Below are 26,355 nucleotides of genomic sequence, written 5' to 3' on the forward strand. Positions count from 1 at the left end.
GAATGAGGAAAGAGTAATAATGATTACTCCCTGCTCTGGGACCAATAGTTCTGTGACGAAGATGACTGAACCAAGAATGATGAGTGTTCAAAAAATAGAGAAGGTGGAATATGATCATCCACTAGGGAGGACCTGGCAACCTGTAATGAAAACGGAAGAAGGACTTAGGATCGCCATTTGGGAGTTGCTAGGTGTCGCAACTGCAACCCCTGGCAGCCCCCATGAGACCCCTGGCACTGTCTTTGTGAACCCTGGGATTGGGGGGGCTCATACTTCAAAAAGAAATAATTAATTTTTTAAATCACTCAGACTTCAAAAAGACATTATTTCCGTTTTCATTTTCCCAAACGGAAATAATTTATTTTTTAAGTCAGTTCGAGTGACTCCAAAAAGAAATGATTTCATTTTGAAATCTTAGCCAACACCCGCCTCCCCCACGAGGACATGGATGTTTCTGACTACTGTGCTCTGCTGCGCGTGGCAGGAACCAGAGCTGGTTCCTTGCGTGCATGCTGGAGCATGGGAGCCAGAGTCATGCCTGCAGAGGAGGAGCTGCAGCAACATATTCTGAAAGGTAAGGGCATATTATATTTGTTTTAATGTAAAAGATTGTGTGTGTATGTGCATGCAAGAGAGAGAGAGTGTTAAGTAATGTATGTGTGTGTATACATCATGTAGTGTGTTTCTCAAGTTTAGTCTGCGCCAAATCTAGACAGAAATGTGATTGTTAGCATATGCCACACTTAGATGTATTTCCTCAAGTTTAGTCTGCGCCAAATCTAGACAGAAATGTTATTGTTAGCATATGCCACACTTAGATGTAATTCTCAAGCTTAGCCCGCTTCATCTAGATAGAAATAGGACTATTAGCATATGCCACACTTAGATGTAATTCTCAAGCTTAGCCCGCTTCATCTAGATAGAAATATGATTATTAGCATATGCCACACTTAGATGGAATTCTCAAGCTTGGCCCGCTTCATCTAGATAGAAATATGATTATTAGCATATGCCACACTTAGATGGAATTCTCAAGCTTAGCTCGCTTCATCTAGATAGAAATAGGACTATTAGCATATGCCACACTTAGATGGAATTCTCAAGCTTAGCCCGCTTCATCTAGATAGAAATATGATTATTAGCATATGCCACACTTAGATGGAATTCTCAAACTTAGCCCGCTTCATCTAGATAGAAATAGGACTATTAGCACATGCCACACTTAGATGGAATTCTCAAGCTTAGCCCGCTTCATCTAGATAGAAATAGGACTATTAGCCTATGCCACACTTAGATGGAATTCTCAAGCTTAGCTCGCTTCATCTAGATAGAAATATGATTATTAGCATATGCCACACTTAGATGGAATTCTCAAGCTTAGCTCGCTTCATCTAGATAGAAATAGGACTATTAGCATATGCCACACTTAGATGGAATTCTCAAGCTTAGCCCGCTTCATCTAGATAGAAATAGGACTATTAGCATATGCCACACTTAGATGGAATTCTCAAGCTTAGCCCGCTTCATCTAGATAGAAATAGGACTATTAGCATATGCCACACTTAGATGGAATTCTCAAGCTTAGCCCGCTTCATCTAGATAGAAATAGGACTATTAGCATATGCCACACTTAGATGGAATTCTCAAGCTTAGCCCGCTTCATCTAGATAGAAATATGATTATTAGCATATGCCACACCTAGATGGAATTTCAGAAATGTGATTGTTAGCATATGTGATTCTTAGCATTCACCACACTTAGAATTCTGAACCTAGCTTGCGTCGCATCTAGATAGAAATGTGACTGTTAGCATGTGCCACACTAGTATGGAAATCAGAACTTTAGATTGCGTCGCATCTAGACAGAATGTGATTCTTAGCATGCACCACACTTAGAATTCTGAACCTAGCCGGTGTCGCATCTAGATAGAAATGTGACTGTTAGCATGTACCACACATAGAATTCTGAACTTAAGCTTGCGTCGCATCTAGATAGAAATGTGACTGTTAGCATGTGCCACACTAGTACGGAATTCTGGACTTTAGCAGGTGTCGCATCTAGATAGAAATGTGACTGTTAGCATGTACCACACATAGAATTCTGAACTTTAGCTTGCGTTGAATCTAGATAGAAATGTGACTGCTAGCATGTACCGCACCTAGATGGAATCCCACAATTGCAAGGACAGCAATGCTAACTAACCAACCAACTAACTATTCCATCACTCTGCATTCACCTCTCAAACTATAACCAAACACAACCACAAGCCTAAAACGCAGCAATCCGCACAAACTTCACAACAATGCAACAACAAAACAAACCACACATAGACTTGCACAACAGCACACGACGACTACGGACCATAAAACACCCCAAGCCCAGCCAACGGACCCACCGGGCTGAGGCTGCCAACAGCACATCACTGCTCTCTTGCACTTTTCCAGCTTATTCCCACTAACCCACCCCTCTCCTCCCCTTTTCAGAGCCGCCAGAGCGCCAGGGGACCACTTTGGTGGTGATATTGCACGGTACAAATGTCCTTAACATTAACATTAACATGATGTTTGGGTGGCTGGGCGTGCTACTATGAGTGAATGGTGAATGCATGCATGTATAAAGGAGGAAGTGGTGTGTGCATGTGTGCGCTTGTCTTAAATACCTGGATTACTTACTGGTCATCTTTATTACTCCTAGCGCCACTCTTCCTGGTCCCAGTACTTGCCAATGAAGCATCTTGCCTCATACAAAAGTACTGGGATGAGGAAGAGGGACATTTAGGTAATACTGGGCTGAGGAGTTGATTGTGGTGGTCTAAGGACAGTGGGAAGGAGAGGAGACGTGTGGGAGGGGTGGGGCAGGTGAGGGGTGCTCTAATACATTAACGTTATCACTGATAAAACCAGCGGAATATGTATTAGTGGCTAGAATGGCTTTTTGGTACAGTTAGTCTAGTCATCTCTTACTGTGACATGACATTTGTACTGGGCAGCTATAATACAGTAATCGTGATAAGCATTATTACCTGTATTGCCTGGCATTTGGGTGCAGCAAGTATTGCCTTTTCTTACTGTGTCATGGCATATTATATGTGCATATATAATGAAATAAGCATCGTAAGTGTTATTACGTAGCTAGACTAGCATTTTGGTGCAAATAATCTAGCAGTTTTTTACTGTGGCTTGACATTTTGTACTGGTCATCTCTGCTAAAGCAATCATGATAAATGTAATTACCTGGCTAGACTGGCATGTGGGTGCAGCCAGTCTAGCCTTTCCTTACTGTAGCCTGATATATTTTTCTAGGCATCTATGATAAAGTAAGGATGCTAAATGTTATTACGTGGTTAGATTGTCATTTTGGTGCAAGCCATCGATGTATGTCTCACTGTGGCATGGCTTTTTTTACTGTGCATCATCAAGTCGACAGCAAGCATGATAACTGCTTTTACGTGTCTAGCCTACACTGTGCAGCCAGTTTTTTTTTACATGTTTTCTTATTCTTGCATTGTATTTTTAATAGCAAAGCAGTAAGATATTGCAGCGGGTTAAGCGCTCGTTGCTGCAATCTAAATGTGAGCTACAGGTTTGAATCCCTGCAAGGCCAGCTCAGCCTTTCATTCTTCCATGGTTGATAAATGAGTACCAACTTCGGTTGGAATGATAATTGTATTTAAAATATGTGCTATGAAGAGTGTTTTGGCAAAAGCGCTATATAAATAACAAATCATTATCATGTATCAAAGCATTAATGCTCCTGTGCATTGTTGGTGACTTGCATCTATTGGCTTGTTGGTTACTGTAATATCACAGCAACTGGCAATGTAGGGGCTCCACTTATCATCATATAATCACTATATACCTGACGTGCGGCTATATACAGTGCTGAAGTGCCATATCTATGGCAGTGCCTTAGCCTTTGTTGAGTCTATTGGGTCTAACCCTATCATAAAATGACCCCCATTAATGGCATATAAAGGCAACACCCTTGTTAAAATGTGGTTGGTTTCAAAAATATTCTTGTGTGCTACTATTTGGTATTTTACATTTTGTACATGTATGTCCTTTTTGTTACACCTGTAAGCCACTTCCGGTGATGTCACCAGAGTTAAAGAGGAATTGATGCTATCCAGGTCAAAGGTCATGTGACATCACTTCCTGTGATATCAGGTGTGTGATGTTACTTCCACTACCCCTGGCATTTTGGCTCGAATCGACGTCCCTGGAAGGACTTCTATTGGTGAGAGAGAGGACGAAGCCCGGGAGCTTCAAACCAGTCAAGTTGTGACTGGAGAAGGAGGGCGAGATATCCTCCATAAGGAGGAAACCAGAAGGTGTTTTTTCGACCAGAGGCATCGAGTAAGTCAGAGGCCGAGGAACAGAGGGGAAGAAAACCTCAACGAGAAGCTGGCAAGCGTGGTGGCATGACCCTGGAGGGATGGACTGATAAGTCTGACAACAACGCCAAGACCGTTGAAGCCTGGATGCTGCAGAGCCATGGAGAAGAATCCAAAGCAGACGGAGTGAGAAACCAAGTAAGCCTGACAACGTACCAAGTACCACTTCAGCATACAAGTGAGGCCTGTGACGCGAACCCTCGAAAAGAAAGGTAACGGGGATGGCGGGAGAACACAGCAATGCAGAATACTGTCAGCCTACTTGTCCCAGTAAGTGCACCGAAGTTAAGAAGAGTGACAAACACTCTCAGCCTACTTGTCCCAGTAAGTGGGCCAAAGTTAAGAAGAGTAACAAACACTCAGGCACTCAGCCTATTCATCCCAGTGAGTGGCCCGAAGTTGAGGGGAGTAACAACCACTCATCCCAGAGAGTGTTTTAAAGTTGTCAAGAGTGATAAACACTCTGGAACTCAGCCTGCCAACCCTGATTGGTGGTCAGAAGAGAAAAACCATTGTGAAACCCATCCTATTCATCTCAGTAAGATAAGAACTGGACAAGATAATTACTATTGGGTCTCCAATGAGAATAGCAAGGAGGAAGACAGTGAATCAGAAGAGAGGAAATATCATAGGAACTGTCTTATGCACAAAAAGTTGAAGAACTGTAACAACAGCAATAATAAGAACCACGCCAAGAGGGAATCAGTCTCTCTAGTGGAAACAGGAAGAGAAAGACTTTTAGAGACACGGAAGAGAGATCTTTATCCAGGATTTCCAAAGCAAACCAGGCTGAGGTGGAAAGGCCTGCCAAGGGAACAGGCAGGGTAAACCAGGACTTGGAAAAATCTCCTACAAGAACTAAACCAATTGCTTCACGAGATAGTCAAGCAATATCTCAAGATTGCATGCTAAAGCTGAAGAAGCGTATCCAGGAGAAGGGTGTCATTTCCTAGACTTTTGTTGTTTTCTTTTAGTGGTAAGGACAGAGTAGCTCAGAGTTGAACGGAGGACCAACTGTGTTCTTTTGGGCTTCAGAACAGACGACAAGCACCTTAGTTTGTTTAGGTAGGGAAACCCAGTGACTAGGGATAGCAAGGCATTTTTCCTTTATTATTTGAATAAGGAATCTTGAAATGACAAAAATGTTTCCGTCTCCTCCTTCTGACCTACCAGAGTGCCCATGGGCTGAGCAACAGGGGTTGGGGAAGGACTCCAGGTTTAAGATTGTTATGACTTTCCACACCCGCTGAATTTCAAAGATTTTGGTGCGATAAATCTTGTTTTTATGCTGTGTCTTCCACGGGGCACATTTGCCATGTAGCACCAATTATCAGAAAGCACAGAGCTCCACTGGCCTTTGACCGCACCCACTGCCCCCTTGAATTACTTAAACAAAAGGTATTGTGTCCCATATCCAACCGTTAGTTACTAACCACATGCCAGCAGCCATGACCTTAGGCTATGGCAAGTGGGCACGGCCTGCAGTCTTTCCCATTGTCCGTGTTGCAACAATTAGGCCTGTGAAAAACCAGAGGGTGTTTCACTGCCCAGACCCCGGGGATCCCTCACTCAGGTGACCAGGGCAAAGCCTTCACCTTTGGGTCCAGACCCTGGGGGTGGACAAGTGCGGGAGGATCACCTGGGTTAGGGGTCCTCGGGGAGTGGAGGAGAGACACCTGATGGTGAGACGCAGTATCCCCCCTTCCCATTACCCCTATCCAATACTATTTTATAGGATATTCGAACTTTCTAAACCCCCCCCTTTCCTACACAAACGCTGAGGAGGAAGAGGAGGTCTAAGGCTGAAAACATTACCACCCATGCAATACACTGGACATGTCCCTCTAACGAGATCAGGCAGGGTCAGGCACCTAATACCTATTAACTCTCCCCACATGGTTCAAAGGTCGAACACTGAGATACACTTTGGGCAAGGCGGTGCACGAGAAGGAACAGTTCCTCCAGGGCTATGGCGAACCAGGCGACCAACCGAGGGGTTGAACCAAAGGGGCAGGAGGCCAGAAAACCCCCTTGTGAGAGATTTTTATTTCCAAAAGGCTGTGGGGATTTCTCTCGACATCCCAGCTGGAAGGGAGAAAGAGTCTTCCTCGTGCTACAAGGTTACCAGCCACCATGCCGGGTGAACGACAGAGTTGCAGAGGCACAGAACCGGAAGTAGTAACAACCTTGACTCCTACATCAAACGCCTGAAAGACGGAAAGAATCTTAACACGACCGGTGAAATGAGGGATGCAAAGAAAGCCCGGTCTGTGTTTAATTTAAATGCTTGCCATAGTATCCGAGGGATGAAGGTTATGGGAGCACCGATAAGCTGTGAGTCCATTGTTAAGAACTGTGAATATAATATACAAAGTAGCAAAGTGGTCCGGCGCAGTGAGATTGCCCAATCAAAATTCTCTGTGAAATGTTTTAAAGCTTCAGGGGCAGCGGGAAGCGAGAGAAAGAAAGTAACCACAAAACCACATTAAAGAAAAGTTTAAAAGACTTGATCTCGAAGCAATTCATATGAAAGCAAGTCATACGTAGCAAGTATATTTTCCAAGAGGCATTAGAACTGATGAAAAATATGTAAAGCGGAAGTAAAGAAAGAAAGGAGGGTCAAAGTGATCATGTGGAGGTGAGAGCAACAATCCTCCCAGTTTCGGAAGTCTTTGACAGCGAAATCAAAACACTAAAGTTGGCTCAAACCCGACAAAGGGATGCCCATGTGTGGAATATGAAGAAAGCCTGGGGAAGGGAACCCCGCCAAGGACAAAAGGTTTGAGCGTGATTTTGGGGAACCTATAGTGAAATGTGACCAAATACTATGCTTAGAACCATTTTCTTGAAACTGTGTCGAAGCTTGAAGGGTGACCTCGACTTGGGTAATGGGAACCCGAGAGGTTAAACCCATGAACTTGTCACTCAGACTTAAACGGCCAAGAAGACCCTGGAGGGCAGAACTAGCCACCTAACTGTCTTTGCAAGCCAAAGTGTGTTCATCCATCAAGTGTTCCATCGAACCCTGTGCTATTCAACATGGGGACTAGAATTAATACTGGTTTATATTTCCATTCTGACATTTTGTTTCACCACTGATTTTTCCTTTTTTAGATACATATCCCTATGTCACATTAGTTTGTATTAGAGCGAGGGCAGGTATTAGGTTTTGTTAGTATAGGCCTTTATTGTTTGACTAAGACTGACTAGGACTGTTTCTTTATTATTTGATGGACGATATTATTCCCATCTTAGTTATAGGGCCAGACAGGAGTTTTTCCAAACCCCTTGAATCTAACAATGAAGGTTTTGAAACTTGCAACTCTTGTGTCAGTGTCTACTTGTGATACCATGCCTCTCTTACAGGCCAAAAAGACTGGCCTGTCCCTGTTGCACCAACACATCTTTAAGTGCATCCTCAAACTAACCATTGGCCCATGCCTCACCTTTTTCTCCCTCCTTTCATTTCCGCAGTAGTGTCTCCTAGCAAATTTCCCCTTTTACAAACCACAGTCTCATCGATGCCACCTTCTATTACTGTGCTTATTATTCCTGGGATATAGTTAGTTGGCAACTTTGGGAAGGGATGGAGAGCCTGTTTTGAGGCAAATCATTTTAATCTTTACTGTAGGAATTACTGTAGGAATCCTGTGATGTTCCTGTGGGAACACCGAAAACAGCAGTAGGAAGAAAACTTGTGTCACAGGAAAGAGCAGGTGAAAATGAATATTAAAAGAGGGTCAGGGAGGATTTACACAGAGTGGGGGAGATGAGGGGACAACAACGGGTATATGGGTCACAAGAAATGTGGTAGTGGGCATGGGAAAGTGTTTTCCAATTGTCAAACGATGCATTACTATGGAATTGATTCTCGCACGAAGTGCCATCATGGTGATCGCAGGTATGTTTCTGTATGAAATTGCTGGGGGAAACTAAAACCGGAATGAAAGAACCTGGAAATAAAGGAGAGTGATGGCCCCTGGTCAAGTCCATGGCCAGTGGCCCATATTCTTTTAGCCATTGTGCCAATGGGGAAAATGGCTGTGATGAAGGCCATGCCCTATGGTATATGATTATGTACCATTGAGGGGGCATATGGACCATGGACATAGCCTGATTGGTGCAAATTGGACCACGGCCATGGTCAAAGGTCATGACCAGTGGGATCTGGTTAACTGCTGCAATGTGGCAATAATTATAATTGTTCTTTTTCTTTTTTACTTATAATGCGCTTAAAATCAGAGATTGGTATCTAAATGCGGGGTCATGGTTTCATAAGTTTATTTACTTGTGAAGGGGTGAGAGAGGCCATGGCTTTAGGCCATGGCTATTGCGCCACAGTCTTTTATACTAATTAGTGCAGAGTGGACATTGTCCAAGGGGAAGACAAAGAATTACAAAATCCTTGAAAGTCAGTGAAAGGTTTGATTAAGAAGGTTTGGTTAAGAAATAGTTTGGAGGAACCAACATATCGCAACAAAACCTCTAAAATCAGCAAGTTTAGGAAGTGATGGGAATCCCAATTCAGAGTCAGCCCATGGGCACTTAAATGAGGTCACAGCAGGGACCAACAGAGCGATAGAAAATCACATCATGGGTGACAGCTTCTGGGACTCCAAGGTAACATTCTTGTCACTTCATACACATTTCACAGGTTTTGTGGTGATAAGTTGGTTCATATTAACTCTCTCTAAACTATATATATATATATATATATATATATATATATATATATATATATATATATATATTAAGCTCCTGCCGCAAATGTGGTGAAAATCCGTCCAGCGGTTTGGGCTGTAGGCGTGCGCAAAGTTTTTCCCCTATTCAGTCTATGGGAAAAAAAGACGTTTTGGGCCCCCCCCCTATAACTTTCCCCCTGGACCAAACATCACCAAACTTTTCAAAAAATTCACAGTGGGCCATATATTTTCTTTGCGAAGTTTGGTGTGGACTCGTCCAGGGGGAGCTGAGTTATAAGCCGCCCAAAAACTGCTCATCCTATGGAAACAGCAACTTAACCATAACTACACGGCCACTACCGTGGCAGTGTAATATATATATATATATATATATATATATATATATATATATATATATATTCACTACAAAAAAAACTTTGTTGAGGGGACGTTATGGTTAAGTTGCCCTAACAAAAACCTGTACACTTCACTAAAAAAAAACTTTCCACCACCCCTTTATGCTTCAAATTAAAACAGAAAACCCCCTGAAATTCGACAGTTACGGTCTACTAAGCCCCCAACCCTGCCACCACCCCTGTGCACTGCTAACACTGACACCCAGACCATGAAAGATGTCATCTCACCTGTCGATGATGACATCAATGACAACATCACTTGTTTATCCCCTTTCTTTCCCTTCCCTGCCATACACATATATGTACATTCAGTAAAGAAATGTCACTAAAGGAATGTTACCCTTCACAGTGCTACCAAACACCACTGCACATTCCCCCTTTATAGTAAGCTAAGCAACCATAACTCGCACCATCTACATGCATTGCTAAGACTAACACCCAGGACATCAAAGATGACATCACAAATAACATTGAGCGCCTGTTTGCGGACGGGGGCGGACAGGATCAACATTACCCAAAGAGGCGGGGGGTATCTGAAAATGTACTATTGTCTTACACAAAAAGTATGAAACGTTGAAGAAGGGCATAAAGATATTGTAAGTAGTAATTAGCAAATATGGAAACCTGAAGGTGGGAAAAGAAAACAACACATTTAATAACTATGTAGAATGAGGTGGATGGTACCAACAAAAAAAAAGGATGCCTCCACTGTAATCACTTCACAGAAACTCGGCAGCCTGGAACGATAGTAGACGGACGCAGTAGGATGAAGGGAGAGTAAATCAAAAGAGTGAGTGCAGTTAATTCTTTCATGTGGGTGTGGTTTTTTTGGTATTGGTATGTGGTACAGAAATAATAATTTCTTTCTGTTGTTTTGACTCAGAAATGGCTACTACTTTGGAGTGGCTGGAGGAGTATTTCCCACACGGGGAAATGTCTGAAGACAGCGACAACAATGGTACACATAGGTGTGCATATGGAGAATAGTGACCAGTATTTTATCGCCATTTAACTTATGGTGGTTTTATTTTCAACAGATCAGGAAAAAAAAGAGGAAAGGGCAACAAAAGAGATAGAAGAAGACAGGATAAAAAGGATAGAGGAGAACATTTACATTTTGAACGACAATTTTCAAAGTTTACGGGAGTTTGTAGAGGACGTTGTGAGAGGAAAAGTTCATTACCATTGCCCCACCTGCACCTGCCCTGCTTCTCCATTCCCAAGTGACCCATCCCCAAACCTGCAAGAGGAAAATAGACGTTTCGATGAAGTATCCATCCCTTCTTCCCCTCACAAATCTTCCCCTCATAACTAGCCTGTTTTAAATCCAAATTCCCCCATATTTGTTTCAGTGTCCGCTTCCCCCGCTGTTTCTGTAGAATGATGTGTGTTTGTGTGTAGTAAATGGTTTTGTACAGTAGGTGTAGAGAAAGAGTTTGTGTGTAAAATTTATTTTTAAAAAGACGTAAAATGTTCGTGAACAGCACGCCTGTTCGACCTATCCACAAGCAATGGAATGTGGGTGCTGTCTAATGCCAAGTAAGACGGATGTGATGTGTGACTGCACCATCTTTTCAAAATGTGCGTACATAAACAGAAAGGGGTGTCCAAAGGATATACTACCTCAGCGTACCGCTTGGAAACGAGATAATACATGGTAGTACAACACACAAGATGTCCGAATGGGTGTAAATGAGTAAAAAGGGAGTGTGTGAAGGACAGTATAGTGGTCCGTATTGGGCGCAGTCAAAATGGTGCGGTCCGTAGAACTGGAACTGTCCGTACAGTGAACGTAGCATGCGTGCACATGCGCTGTACAAACGAAAGGATTGCCAACGTTGCGCCAGTTCCTAACTGTCCGTCTCACTTGTGCCGCACTTTGAAGTAGTTTGAGAACCCGAACACTGTCCGTAGGACACTTGTGCGCATGCGCATGTTTGATTCTTTGGATTTGCTATCCAGGGGACTTTCGTTAAGGGGACGGATGAGTTGAGGACGTCATCTTGTGACCGCACCTACGCTGAGCGTGGGGACTAGTTTCTACAGTTTGTGTGGTTCCGCAACACTAAAAATGAACTAGTAGACACAAGGCAAAGTATTGAGGATTGTAAAAATGTAAATGCACACATCCCAAACAATAGGCCACCTCAGGAGTTGCTGTGTAAAATGTGTGTACCTCTTTGTAGGGATGAAGACGGTCACAAGGCACGCCCCTGCACCACTTCAAAAGGCCACACCCCGAGCGCATGCATCTTCATTGTCCTTCTAGCTATAGCAGATAGAGGTGCGTTCCCTTTACTGCTGTAGTGAGGAAAAGGAAACTAATCGGTATGGCTTCCATGGCTTCTGTTGGGTTATTAGCCTCTGCACCACCCCCAAACCCGCCACCATCACCACCTCACCAAGGGCCTGCAGAGAGATATATGGGTGAGGATGTAGAGATTGAGGAAGAAGAGGAGAAAGAGAATGAAGTGGAGGAACTCCGCACTAGGAGCACTCGGGCGGGAGTCCTGGGTGTGGTGGTTGTTTTCCATTTATGGGAACGTACCAAAAGCATGTGCGAACCTGGTGAAGTGTAACCAGTGCAATGTGGTGTTGAGTCGCGGGAGATTTGGAGCGTACCGTTTTGGTACGACAACCATGAAGCGACACCTCACTTCGTTCCACACTGCGGACATTTGCCAGGTGGTGCCATGTGAAGAGCGTAGTCGTTTGAGTTCCTCCACAGCATCCTCGGAATCCGCTCCTCCCGCCACAAGAGACACTCCTGTGGGGGAGCGCCTCCCTCCAGCTGCTTCACAAGCCATTCGCAATGTTGTGGACCCTTACCTTTCAAAGGTGACAGAGTGTGCACGTATTGTGACGCAGTACTCTGCAGGGGGAGAGTTTTCGAAGTGCTTTTGAGGCTGCAGTCACCGAGCACCAGAAGATTTGCTCCTTACCTAAATAAAGATCACCCATAATATTTGTCTGTTGAGTTGCCCTTTCTTATCCCCGTGGCTGGTGTCCCTTCCTTACCCTCCTTTCGCCTCTTCTCCTAGTGTGTCGAGTGCTGTTATCAATGAACATAAAAACAACAAAAATTACAGAAAAGGCTCTTTTCAGAGCCGCCTTTCTCAGTGTAACAATAGACCTATAAAGTGAAGGCTGTAGGCCCCTGCGGAGTTCAGCAAAAGTTCGCGGACAGTCGTAGAGGGGAAAAAGGGAGGGTGCAAGCGGCGCAAACGCAATAAAGTGTACGTTGGGAGTAAGTGGCGGCTCTGAAAAGAGCCTTTTGGTGGTTTAGTGTGTGGGTCAAAAACAGTGGATTGGGAAAAACGGATTGGCAGATAGGTTAGTGTGATTGCAAAAGAGGGCGCAATGCATTTTATAAATTGAGAAGAAACATCTGATTACCAGCATATGTGAGGTGGACTCCATCTCTGCGGAAAATGAAACTGCTACGAAACAAAATGTTTTCATTGTGGAAAGAGGACATGCCAACTTCTCTTAAAAAGGCACACACAGCCTTATTCACATTGCGTCTCGCTTTCTCCATTTGTGGACCAAATGCAGAAGAACGCAACAATTTTTGTCTTTGGGCAATCCGGGAAAAAAGTATTTGACAATTTGGAAACATGTCCATGAGCTTCGCAAGTCCTTCCTTCATGGCAAATTGTAAAGAAATGCCAGATACATGGCCTAAACTGTTTCCTCCACAATGAATGATGAGTATATCTGGAGGACGCTCTCTCTGTAAAGCAACACAAAGAGGTACCAAGTCCACTCATCTCAAGTCACGCACGCCATGCCAGTGCACTTCTGCGTGTGGAAATCCGAGATTTGTAGATAAACTGCAGCTTTCTGCATGCACCTTCAACCAATGTATCCATGAGTCTCCCAGAATCCAGATAATCTGTTTTCGAGCATGGAAAGCCATGGCTGTGTGGTGTCCTGTGAGGGAGAAGACGGTCTTACTAAAGTAAGTCGGTCAGAACACACCTACTGAACTTTATGGACCAATCCCTAGCTCCACTCATTCTCATTTACATGCGGCTCCACCCTTCAATCCCAGGTGGTGATATGTGCTGGCTGCTAACTACCTCCATGTTCGCGGACATGTACAGGATCAGAGCGTGCCGACGGTACATTAAAGTACTATTCCCATTTTTCCCCTTTAAGGTAGGCTCTGAAAAGAGCCTTTTTTTTATTTTTGGCCACATATCGTACAGACATGTGGTATTTTATGTATTTTTTGTCCTTGCTTTACTTGTGCAAACATTACAGAACCTTCTCTAAAGCAAGTCTTATGTTCCAAAAAAACATTGCATTTCCCAAAGAGGATAGCGCAACACCATCTCCTTCAAAGTAATGTGTATTGCTTGGAGCAATGTTATCGTGGCTACAAAAAAACATGCCAACTCGTAGCATGCCGCGATTGATGATGCACCTCCCGATGCTTTGATCTGAACAGAAAACAGAAGTGTTGTTCCATTGCAGTCTCGGGAGTAAAGCAGAAAAAATAACTTTCGATGTTGGGAAGATGGTCATGAGTGCTTCAACCAACAGTGCCAAATCTGCCAACAAAGTACGTGAAGTCAGGTATCCCAAGTGGCAAGCACCATAGTGCAAAATTACCACATGAGGAGTGGTCATTCGACACATGTCTCTGCAAACTTGCAAAATTGCTGCAGCCTTGGCATCAGTGTCAGCGCTCCACACCACCTCCACTCCTCACACATCGAAATGGTGTGCCACATGCCTACTCTCGGCATAGTGTTGTAAGCCTTGCACAAAAATGTCTCCAAGCAGCAAAACCCTGACCCTCTGCACCTCTGCCATTTTCAGTGTGCGCACCGTCTTTCGACACAGAAGACTAATGTGAACATCTGATTGGCTGATGCCTACAGTCGTCTTTCCATGCACGATTTGCTGTAGAAACCCGCATGTAACACGCCCTACCAGTGGACAAGCGTTGCGTACGTGCGGCACGTAACTCTTACCCAGTCCTTCCATCCTTTCTACAGCGGTACCAAAGAGAGTCCCTCATTGGACACATCTAAGCAAGTGCACAATCATCCACCAATCACATAGAACATCGCTAATTTTAACTCCGTCATCAACATTGCGCACTTCAAAATTACAGTCGATGATTCGTAATGAAAATCGCATACCATTGCAAAGCACATACTTCACAAGCGACTGTGCAAGGATTGCGAATGTATACGTACAGCTCCATGCATGTGCACATGCATCAGTATAGAGTACAGGTATGTACATTTTAATCAGAGTACATGTAGAACCCTTATGATTTAAAATAGACAAAATAATGGTGGTAAATTTCCATAGGGAACACATAACAACGCTCCCCTTTTAAAGTGCAACAATGCAGATTTGTCATTAACAAATGGCACGACCGCTTACTGTCTTCTGCATAACCTGTGCATACGTTGCAAGCATGCCTATTTAGGCATAGTTCTCAACCATTTTTGTCTTAAAGGCGGGTGAAATCAGCTGATTTTGTTTTTGGCAGATGAGAGGCCCATTGGATTGAATGGTCGTGCAGGAGGCTTGGCGGATGATTCTGCCCTTTACAAGGTGGGTAACACCCGCCAAAAGCGTGTGAGTTGAGAAGTAGAATTTAGGGCAGACCTCAATTTTGTATGTGAAAATGTCTCTCTGTACTGCTTACAGTAATGCTATTTGCAATGTGATCGTATGAGAATAGTAATCGCTCCCGATTGTGGTGCTCACATGTCCTTCGGAAGGTCTCCCGATTTTTGGACATCGTGCTTTTCATTAACAAGTACAAAATGTTTGCCCATCTAGTACTTTGTCCTATCGCTTACAAACCTCTCTCCTACGAATACTACACTTTGTAAAGAACAAGGCATTTCCAAACCCTTACAAAATGTAGTTATTTTGAAGGACTTTCAAGTACCATATTGAAAGTAGTATGGAAAGACTGCACAGAAAGAAGTGAAATGTGCACATGGACTGGGTTGAAATATGAAAGTTAAATCCTCTGACTAAAGGAGTACAAGTAAAGTCTGCAGTATCATGACCGCTGCAAACACACAAAGTAATTGATATCGTTTTTTTAATTCACAGTGAAGACTACTGTCCTGAGATTCAACAGCATCTACACTGCAGATGACATATCTGAAGAAACCTGGTCATCTTGTACAAAAAAGTAAGTAGATTGCAACCTTCATATTGTAACTACTCCTTAAAGAGGCTTCATGGGTTATTTGTTTATTTTGGGCACCAAAGCAAGCATTCATTTGTAAACCATTCTACCTACAAATATCCATTTATTGAACAAAGAATAACAGGTGGAATGGCTGACAAATCCCTGTGTGTTTGCTACTGAAATAACATAGGGAATCCTTAGAAGGTTAGATTGTGAAAGTAAGTTGTGGTAGCAAGTTTTTGGCATTTCAGTTATTAATAATGGTTCTCGTCACAAGTAGGGCACTTTGTTTGTACTCTCATCTAAAGCACATTGTACTAGTATACAAACAGTAAAGTAGCCTTACCAAATGATAGTTAGAGGTCAGTGTGCGTTGACACACCATGCCAAAGAGCTTCCCCATCACACTTATGCACACATGCACACAGCACACATACATTGGACAACAGACCAAAGTATATATTTTTTTCTCAACAGACACCAAAGAATGCCTACCAAAAAGCAGCTACGTGGAAAGGAATGCAGAATTAGAGCAAATAAAAATAAAGGTGCCCAATGTAAGCATCCACCTGTTCTAGAGAATCTTGGTACAAACCACCTAATGCAGTTGGGTAACATAATAAAAGAAGTCTCAACTATCGAAACTGTACCTCCTCCATCAAAAAGTGTCACAAAACACAGAAATGTTGTCTAAAAAAAAACGTCTGCCAGTACAGCTAACAATGTTCCTAATAATCCTGATAGTGTAAGAAGAACCAATAGCATCCAAACCATCTGACGCAGAACACGTCTCGCAGCAGCCAATGGGCAGAGACGTCGCATGTACGCGGTCATGACGGCAGCACCTTAGCCAATCGGTTTCTTGCTCGTCTACCGAACAGGGAAGTGTGACCGCAGAGCGAACACAGATATCACTAATTATTTCTGACCTACTTTTTCATAATTATAAATAAACGTACTGCACGTATGGTAACAACATTTACAAAAGCACGCTTTCTGGACCAAGCCCCTGTACCTGCCACAGATTTCGTCAAAATCCATCCAGCGGTTTCACCTGTAGCCGTGCGCAAAGTTTTTACCCCATTCAGTCTATGGGAAAAAAGACATTTTGGGACCCCCCCTATAACTCCACTCCCCCTGGACGAATTCTCACCAAACTTTACAAAATAATCCAGAGTGGCCCATATACTTTTTTTTGCAAAGTTTGGTGAGGATTCGTCCAGGGGGAGCGGAGTTATAAGCCACCCAAAAAGTGCTCTTCCTATGGAAACAGCAACTATATATATATATATATATATATATATATCTATCTAAAGGGTCTAAGGGTATGCAGGTGTGTGGTGGGGAAATGGAATCAGACAATGTGTATGGGGTTATGAGGGAAACCCTATGAAAGAAACAAAATAATTGAATATGGGATGTAAGGAAAGATGGCATGTTTGGGGCTAAAGAATTTTATTAAATAATGAAGCAAGAGAAAACCTATCCTTCCCATTTCCTAAGAAGGGTTTCCCTGTCTCAACTAAAGATCTAAGGTGTCTGTCAGAATGTCTGTTAAAGAAAAAGTGTCCACCGTCCTGTGTCAAGAAAACCTTACTTCTGTCACTATAAACTAAAGAATAAAGCAGTACTGTTCTGGTCTCAGAAGAATGCCCTCCTTGTCCTGGGTTAGGATCACTGTTCCACACAATGTTTCCTCGGTGGGCCAGGAGACTCCCTCCCTTCTCCTAACGTCCAGTCTCAGATAACCTGGGGGAAATTACTACTTTCCTCAGGTCACAAACTTCCAAACAATGTAAAGTTCCACACAATGTTTCTTTGGTGGGCCAGGACAATGCATCACTTCTCCTGCCGTTCAGTCTCAAAACTAGCTTGGTGCAAGGACTCCCTTCCCCAGGCCTGTTGGACCTTCATCCAACTCTGAGTTACCAGGAGAATGACTCCCTTCTCCTGGTAATCATAACACAATCTCTTACAACCAGGGGGAATTACTCCCTTCCTCTGGTCTTTTCTTCATTAGGTTTGGCTTCTCGTCTCCATTGACTGGGCCCACTTGGTTCACTTCCATGCCAAGTACTGCCATGAGGAAGATGACTCGTAACACTCTCTTGGTTTGGGTCCCCAACCCTGGTTTCTCTTCTTTGATTTGGCCCACTTGTTTCACTTCCCTGGCAAGTACTGCCATGAGGAAGATGACTCATATCACTCTCTTGATTTGGGTTCCGGACAGTAGTTTATGTTCTTGTTTGGTTTGGCTCGCTTGATTCAGTTCCCTGACAAGTACTGCCAAAAGAAGATGACTCATATGACACTCTTGGTTTGGTCCCCTGACCCTTGTATCTCTGCCCTTCTCTTTATGCCCCCTTGGTTGCCTCACTTGCCAAGTACTTACACAAGTGGTATGGTCCTGCTCGTTATGTCTGTACAGGGTTTTTGCCTCCTGTACCTTCTAGCCCGTACTCATCCCTGTGCCTCTCCAGTTACCTTGCCTGTTCCTGGGATGCGTGGCCGGTTCTTCCTGGGGTCCCTCTTCTTCTCTGTATGCTGCGTGGGCATCTCTGTGTCTGAGTGCCTCCACCTCGCGGATCTCGGGCCCTTGGAGCGATGGTATAGATGCTGCCTCATGCTTTTGCATCACCGTCTGCCAGCTGCCGTTTACCATCTGGACACCATTGGGGAAAGGAGTCCCACTATCCTCTCAACTCGGAGTTGGACTGCTCTTGGCCCAATCCTAGCCTTCTCCACGTCTCCTTTGTGCTTCCTGGGCTTCACAGTCTCTTGTCCTGGTTGGCTGTATCTCCCCGAAAGGTAGTCCTTCTTTGGTTTTTCTGGCTTAGGAGGAACCTCGCCTCCGGGGAAGTCTATGCCGCTGCAGTTCCTTCTTGGTATTGCTCTTTATTGTTCCTGTGTCCCACCTCATTCCAGTACTGGGTTTACCTATGTTAGTGATGTTCTTCTTCGTCTCAGTACTTTCCAGAACCTTGATGTAGGCTGCCTAACAACAGCACCTAGATCTACTGTCTACAAAGAGGTTAGCTGAAGAAGGGGAGGCTCGAGTGTGTGGGGGACTGATGTAGTCATAAAGGCTACAACCTAGATGGTTGTCCTTTTCCCTGGGGGAGAATTCCCTCGCTATGAGATTCTCCTACATTATACCACCCCCAGGTGGACTATCGAGTAGCAGCCTCACCTCTCTCGTCTCATGGAAAAGGGCTTCCCCTTAGGGAGAAGTGAGGAAATGTGGTAAATTGTCACAGCCACAATATAATTTACTTGAACAAACTTACCACGTTTAAAATCAACTTGCTTTAACTACGTAGAACCCTGATATCAAATGTTGTTTTATCAGCATCACTACCCCACACATGTAATCTATAACAACAGAATCTCAAGACAACACTGATGGGGCACACATCACCTGGCGTATCACCTGGATTCTTAATCATTCACACTGCTGTATGAAACGCAGCATCAAATGCGGTTCCCTCAACAAGGGTGAAGTCCACTGGCAGCACCAGCAGGAGAATGGGCAACCACTCAAACTATTTCAACCTGTGTGACCTCATTAGTGGATTGCTTTAAAAGCTTTTTTAAAAGAACGGTCAGAAGCAAATAGCAAAACAGGCAACACTCATGTGTCCATAAAATGTCAGCCACGTGTGCTTTAGTGCGTGCTTTCTGACTATGAAAACTGTGACTCACATCCAGCATTTCTGCTGAATTTAAAGAGAAACAAATCAAGGAGAACAAAAGGAAAGGAAGAAAAAAGAAAAGATTTGAGGGTCCCCTGATAGAAAGGAATTGATAACTTTGGCCCAGAAATTATATGGCTTTCGAATGGGCGACGGCTTGGACTTGCTGCAAAGGCCTATTCTCCATGTAGAAGAGCTGATCTGCTACATATCAGAATTTCAAATACACATGTCCCTCCATGGGCTGCTTCTGCTGCATGCCATTTAGTAGCAGTGCAGTGTATTAAAGTTTTGCTACAGCTTGCACCCTCACACATTCCCTGTAATTACTCACAATTGTGAGGCGGTTCAGCGTGGAGTGTTTCAAAATGATTATTTTGGCCCCTACAACTACACTTACTTACAACTAGTTAATGGTATATCAATCAAAATCTTCTTGCTGGTGAGGGTCTTCAAGGCCCTAATTAGCAGTGGACTTCTGGCAATGCCCCTGCAACTCCAAATTTGGAAGAGAATACTGAGGGCCCCAATGTATATCCCTCAGTAGTGCTGGTATCTGAGGTACGCTATGAACCCACCCAAGCCACATAGGCCCCTTGTGTTCCCTCAACACATCCCACCCCCATGCGGCACATCCCATGCCAGATATTGTAACCGCTTTTACCTGATATGTTACCCTCAATGACATGTACTATGCGGTGTTGCTTCCAAGTTAGGTTTGCGCCATTGAAATCCCTGGATACAAATACAAATGTTTCAAGAGTGTGTGAGAACCTCAGTACAAGTGGTCTATGCTATCAGAAGTGCTCATTGCAAACAAGAAGATATCATCTATATGACCCGCGATCAGATTCAGACCCAATGTCTCCAAACCTGCTGGCTAACCAAAGTTAATGATTTCATGAAAGACTAAAATGTGTCTCCAGTACTGGCTGAGTTAATTAAATGGAAGATCTAGCCTTGCTTCAAAAAAAGGCACACAACATTCCCATGGAAAAAAGATAGAAATAGGAGTTAAAACGAAATATAGACAGATTGATATAAATTAGGTGAGCTTATGTCTTTTCTGAGAAGTTCTATGTAACCTGATATGTTCCACTGAGCCCCCTTGTAGAGGAGAATAAAAGGATGAAACTCTTTCAGGAGAACAATGTCAGATAAAAATGGAAATTGATAACCGATCAGCTCTTTCCTTACTGCAATGGCCGCAGAGAAGACTTTGAACATTTGATGTTCCCCAGTGCCTATCAATCTCCTGTGAGAGCAAGGTGAATTGGACCACACCTGAGGAGGGCTGGTGTATTGTTAAGTGAAATTGCAAAATATTTGGAGGAAGCCCTGACATCAAGAGCAAAATCTATGAAAACTACAACAAGGTAGTCCTAATAGTCACTCGTATAAACTGCCTACGGTACATTTCCACAAGTATCTTCTTGAAAAGAAAGACAACACAAGCCTGGGACAAATGTGCAATTATTTTAAAAGTGGAGGTTCCAATGGACCACAGGGGTATCTCTTAAGTCACATCATCCTTTTCGGTGCCCTCCTTCTTTCTTTTCTTATATCAATTCCCTCAGTGTCTGATACCGTTTTTATTTTGGGCTATTAGGTGGTGCCACCCCTAAGTTGAAACTATTGTATTAGAGGGCAGTTAGGCTGGAGATAACAGGTGGGGAGTAATACACAGCTTGTGAGTGCTTGGTTATTTACCCATCCGTTGACTGTCAATGGTCATGCTAATCCCTAGGGCCATTCCGACACAATGTCTGCCCCTATCCATCCAAACCACATCCTCCTGGGATGTTTTTGAGCTAATTCTATCAAGCAGTAACATCAAACTTTGACCTGGCAGGGTTATTTCTAAGGAGTCTGCTGAGAAGTAATGGCTTGATTACCACAGTAAATGTGAAACTCAGGTAATACAAATGTCTTAACAAAGTGAGCCTTTAGCCACTTGATTTATATATTTTCCATGCACTGAGCTCCTGCTAAAAAGAAATATTGACAATGTCAACCGGTTTGGCCTCCATATAGGTATGAGAGAGACAATAGCTGGATACTGCAGCCATATGTCCAGGTAGTAACTCCATTTTCCATCTGTTACCATCTTATGGCCGTGTAGTACAATTATGGCACTGCCTGGCAATGCCTATTCCAAGCCCACTCAAAATCCCAAACCGTTGTTTTACATTTCAAAATATTTCAATCATTACAACTGCTTATTCATGAATATTAACAGGCAGTGCCCGAGTCACTACACAGGGTTTGATAACCGGGGCTGCCTGCACAGGTGCAGATTTCAGCAAATGGTACTGGGTAAAGAGAGTTACCATTCCCTGTCAAAGCTGCCCAGCTCTGGAACTCCCTACCACCTGAACTCAGATCAGAGCCACAGTACACGTCCTTCGGAAAGAACCGTAACACCTTGCTATTTAACTAATACCTTGCCATGTACTTCTCAGTCGATACTGTTTACTTATGTAACCAGCGCCAAGATGCATGTGGCCTTCGGTGTGCTTTATAAATGAAAAATAAATAATTGTGGCCCACCGACAACACTCACCAAGTCAGTCTGTGGTGCAATAAGTGTGATAATTAAACATGAAAGTAGGTTAGCCTACTATACCACTAACACTGCCACACAACCCGCTCTGCTTTCCTTTACACAGCCACAGCAAGCCCAACATTATTGGCAGAAGGGCTCACGAAGACCAATCGACATGTCAATGGAGACCTGGTAGGAGAGGGAGGAGGCTATTTTACCGTTGTCCCAAACCGCACAGCAGTTTAAAGAGCATGTGATGGTGGTCAAATAGTTCACACTCACTTAACCAAATACCTGAGAACTCCTGAAGGTTCAATATGACAAAGCAACTGCACCCAATAGCCACTGCAGGGTTGTGTTAGAAATCACCCATGCCCACCTCACTGCCAGACATTTGGGAAAAGCAAAGACCCAGAGACAAGAAGTGAGCCGGATCTATTGGCCACGGATTTACAATTACGTTTTAAAACATTGTTATGACGTGCTCCTTGTGTCAAAAGACAGCTCGACATAACTCTTCTCCTGCCCCTTTACAACCTTTACCAATTATAAATGTCCCCTTCTCCTGAATAGGGATGGATATTTTGGGATCTTTGAAACCATCAAAACTCGGGAACAAGTATATCCTAGTCATACTAGATTGTGCTACACGTTTTCCTGAAGCCTTTCCGATGCAAAGTAATACCACACAGCACATTCTAAATCATTGTATTCCCTTTTTATCGCGGGTAGGCTTCCCAAAGGAGATAATGACAGATCAGTGAACAATCTTTATGAGTAAAATCCTGGCGGAGGTCAAATAAATTCTTCAAAATAAAACTTTGAGGACCTCTGTGTACCATCCCTAGACAGACGGTATGGTTGAGCAGTTTCATAAAACACTCAAAAGCGTTCTTAGTAAGCTATTAGAAGCTGATGGAAAGAATTGGGATATGGTGGTCCCTTTGCCCTTATTTGCCATCACGAAAGCTCCCCAAGCTTCCCTCTGGTTTTCATCCTTTGAACTGGTTTAAGGGTGTGATCCCAGAGATGTCCTTGACATGTTAAGGGAGATCTGGGAAGAGAGGGAGAAGGCTATTTTACCGTTGTCCTAACCCCACAGCAGACTAAAGGGCATATGACGGTGGTCAAGTGGTTCACACTCATTTAACCAAAGCACAAGAACTCCAGAGGGCCCAATATGACAAAGGAACAGTTGCTCAATCTTTTTCTGTTGGACTGAAGGTCCTAGTAGTCAGCCAGCATCTGAACATAAAATGTTGTCTTGCTGGTATGGACCTTGTGAGGTACTGGAACAGAATGGTCCTTGTAATTATCGTATCTCCCAACCTGATGGAAGACTTAACACTCAGATATACCACATTAGCCTCTTAAGGGAGTGGAAAGAAGACCCATTGGAATCATCTGTGGTAATGGCCAGTCTCCTGTCCAAAGAGACAGGCAGATCAATGTAGTACCAGCAGACTTACCCCTGTCCCAAAAGCAGGACATCCAAGATCTTTTGGATCAATTCACTGATGTCTTTAGCTGGAAACCTGACAGAGTGAGGGGGATTTACAATCATATGCGCACTCCTCCAGGGAAAGTAATACATCTCAAGCCCTATCGGATTCCTGAAGTCCAAAAAGAAATAGTCCTCCATGACGTGGAGAAAATTCTAAAAGCTGACATTATAGAACCATCACAAAGTCCATGGTCCTCGACAATAGCCACAGTGGAAAAATCAATCAGTCATGTAGGTTTTGTATAGACTTTCGAAAACGCAATGCTGTGTCCCAGTTCGACAATTATCGGATGCCTCGGATTGGCAAGCGTATTAATTCACTGGGCACGGCCGTCTACCTCTCCACGATTGATCTTACTAAGGGCTATTGGCAAGCGCCATTAAACCTTGAAGATAAAGAAAAACAGCATTCTCCATCCCTAGTGGACTATTTCAATTTAAAGGGCTTCCATTGGGCTCCATGGCGTTCCCGCCACTTTCCAGTTTTTGCAGCGCTTATCTGGATGATATTGTTATTCATAGCAAAACCCTGGGAGCACATTTGTACCATCTGTATGAAATTACTAGAGCCTTAGGACGAGCCGGCCTAACTGCTAACCTCAAGAAATGCCACTTACCGCAATCAGCGATTTGAGTTTCTTTGTGGGAAATGCACTGGTTCAGCCCAAGTTAGAAAAACTCTGAGCCGTTCAAAAAACACAGACTAAAAGGGATCTGAGTTCCTTCTTAGGACGTACTGGTTACTATAGGAGACATATTCATTTTACTCTGCCATCAACTCCTATCTAACTGATAAGTTAAAGAAGAAAATCTTCAGAAACTGTTATGGCAAAAAGAAGATCAGGCCTGTGTTGATATGCAGAAGTCCATTCTCTTTAGTGAGCCTGTTCTAAAGGTCCCTAACTTTAACAAGGAATTTTTGCTCTAAACCGATGCCTCCAAAGTAGGTATAGGGGCAGTTTTGTCACAACAATGTGATGGAGTAGAACACCAAGTACTTTACATCAGCCGAAAACTATTCCCAGGAAACAGGAATTTTGCTACCATTGAATTAGAAGCCTTAGCGATAAAATGGACAGTAAGATACCTGAAATATTAAGTTACAAGTAGAAAATGTAAACTGGATATGGACCATTCGGCCCTTACATAGATCAGTCTTACAAAGGACACCAACCCAAGAGTAATGTGCTGGTTCTTGATTTTCAACCCTTCTGTTTTAGTGTGGAGCACAGGAAGGAAAAGGAGCAAGGAAATGTGTACTTCCTGTTCCGTTTTCCTTTGGAAGATGAGGAAGCCAGCCGCATTAGGGGAAGGATATGTGACAAATCCTTAGATGTAATTTCTTCTCCCAAGGGTGAGCTTCTTTCCATGAGGCCAGGGAGGTGAGGCAGCTAACCAATAGTCCCCCTGGGGGTGGTACTCAGCAGGAAGATCTCATGGGGAGAGACTCCCCCTCTGGGGACAAGGACAGACATTTATTCCAACCGTGTACCCACCTCGCATACATCCACATATCCCTTACACCACACCCCCATGCTACCTAATTATCCCATGTATGTGTGTAGGGCTGACCCCTACTGAGAGGAGGACGAGGCCAGATGACCCAAGTAAAACCCATGTGACTCCAACTGAGACGAATAAGAGCCACAGAGCCATGAAGACTACATGGTAGAAAGGTAATTACCATTATAGCTTTCTGCAGAAGTGATATGATAAGTCATTTATAACACGCCTGTACACAAGTGTCTCTAGGCGTGACAAGACAAGGGAGGGAGGACAGAGGGAGTACAAGACAAGCAATCTTACTAGGTCTTGTGTCATTCAGATCCTAAAAGTGCGGGGGAAGGGAAGGGGAGTGCAATCGGGCAGCATACCTCTGGTTAAGTGTGGGGCCAGTGCCGAGGAGAGGCAAAGGGGAGTGGGGGGAGCTTCTTTCCATGATGCTAGGGAGGTGAGGCAGCTACCCGATAGTCCCCCTGGGGGTGGTACTCAGCAGGAAGATCTCATGGGGAGAGACTCCCCCTCTGGGGACAAGGACAATAATTTAAGAGAGACGTGGTATTCCAACCCTGTACCCACCTCACATACATCCACATATCCCTTACACCACACCCCCATGCTACCTAACTATCCCATGTATGTGTGTAGGGCTATAGGGCTGACCCCTACTGAGAGGAGGACGAGGGCAGATGACCCAAGTAAAACCCATGCGACTCCAACTGAGACAAATAAGAGGCGCAGAGCCATGAAGACTACATGGTGGAATGGTAATTACCATTATAGCTTTCTGCAGAAGTGATATGATAAGTCATTTATAACACGCCTGTACAGAAGTGTTTCTAGGCATGACAAGACAAGGGAGGGAGGGGAGAGGGAGGACAAGACAAACAATCTTACTAGGTCTTGTGTCATTCAGATCCTAAAAGTGCGGGGAAGGGAAGGGCGTGCAATCGGGCAGCATACCTCTGGTTAAGTGTGTGGCCAGTGTCAAGGAGAGGGAAGGGGGAGTGCAATCAGGGCAGTATTACCCTGAGTAAGTGTGGCCAGGGCAGCACGGCTCTGGGTAAGTGCAAGGAGGCAGGGGGCTGTAGGGGTTATAGTTACAGCCCCCTAAAAGCATGGTATGCCCAGAGGCAGTGGGGGGGAGACTGATCATGGTGGAGCCCAGTACCCCGTGAGACTCTGAGGGTAGCCAAGCAACCAGTCATCACAACAGGTATGTTTGTTTGTTTGTTTATTTGGTATAGCGCAGAGAAACCAAACCCGCGAGGGTAACTGGGCGCAGGCAGTACAAGGATACTTGAGAACTTAGTTACAATACAAGAGAAGGTTGTACAGATGAGAGGAAAGCATATACAGGCAGTACAAAATACAGAAATGTAGATAGAGCAGGTAGTCTAGCGACCTGTAATCTGGTTATGCACATCCGCAGTCTCTGGGAAAAGTGGCGT

This window comes from Ambystoma mexicanum, chromosome 1q (assembly GCF_040938575.1).
Source record: "Ambystoma mexicanum isolate Mex_15411 chromosome 1q, UKY_AmexF1_1, whole genome shotgun sequence".
Taxonomy (NCBI): Eukaryota; Metazoa; Chordata; class Amphibia; order Caudata; family Ambystomatidae; genus Ambystoma; species Ambystoma mexicanum.